Genomic DNA, 1,422 nt, shown 5'->3' on the forward strand with positions numbered 1-1,422 from the left:
GTACATTTGATCACTATGCACAAGAAAATCAGGAAGGATGCAAAACAACCCCAACGCAGCAACATATACCAAAATGGCACCCCTGTCCATGCCCTGAAAAGAACAAAAATCTGATTAGTTTTCAGCAAACATTTTAAGACATACTACAAATGAATCTCATTTTAACCATTCATTCATCGAGTTGAGTAAAACAAAAGCTGTGTTGTCTAACCTGGTGAAAAACAGATCAGTTTGATTGGTTTGTATAGACTGGTTTTTCGTGTCAGAGTGGATTTTTATGGTAGCTTGGCAGGTAGTCAGAGGTGTAGTTTTGGCCGTGGTGGTGCTCATTCTGTCCACACAGTCATAAATGGGTTGGCCTGATGATTAAAAGAAAAGACATTACAATGGCAATCTTGTACCCTGTGCAATAAGGATTTCACAACAGTCTCAAGACAAATCACACCTGTATAGTCTATAAAGCCCATGTTTATAATGTAGCCTATGATATTCAGTATTCACACTTTATGCTGTTTGTTTAGGATTTTTATTAGAATTTCCAGTTTTTAATTTTTTAAATATGATACTGATGGCATGTTTTTTTTTTTTGGGTCACATCTACAAGGTTAATGAGGGGCAGGGGTTGGTATACACTGCTGTTTGCCACAGTGTCTTTTTTTATATGATCACTAGGAGTCGCCAAAGTCAAACACACAAGGGCTTTAATCCATAATATAAATAAGCAGAGTCATTCCAAAACAGTATTCATAATGATGAAATATATCAGTATTCAGTCATTTACAATATCACAATCCCCCATTTTAAATAAAATGTTATAAGATCCCTTTCTGCAAGGTCTCTAAGGTGTTCCAATACTCCGATAGTGAAGTGAAGTAAGGTTGTATTTGGGCAAGAACCATGACACAAGTGATAGGTGTTACATGTGTGTTGTTACAGAGCAAAAAGAGGCACAGCCTTATTTATAGTACAAAACTGACTGAAAACATGTTCCTTTACTGGGACAAACACAGAGAGATACTTTTGAACACATAAATTGTGTGTGTCAATGAATAATTCAGCATCTTGTGGCTTGACTTCCTGTTTACGCCTTCCACCCATAAGCTCTCCAGTGCCAACATAAAAGAATAAAGATAGGTTGTTTTATTTAGCCTTGACCTTTAAAAGTATACAGTAAAACTTGTCAAATGTGCTCTTGCTTTCACGAAGACACACAACATGTACAAGCTTATAATACAGCACCTATAAGCAATGTATAAAAGCACTGTTAAAAAGACACTTTACTTTGAACTTTGAACTGTCATAAAAGCATTTTTACATGCCATAATTATACTCATTATCCATTATGGTTGTAGAAGGGACATTACAAGTAGATAGACAAAAAAAGCAATATAAAATGCAATATAAAAATGTATAAAATGTATA

This window comes from Morone saxatilis, unplaced genomic scaffold (genome assembly GCF_004916995.1).
Source record: "Morone saxatilis isolate NCDOM2014 unplaced genomic scaffold, NCSU_SB_2.0 Contig15, whole genome shotgun sequence".
Lineage (NCBI taxonomy): Eukaryota > Metazoa > Chordata > Actinopteri > Moronidae > Morone > Morone saxatilis.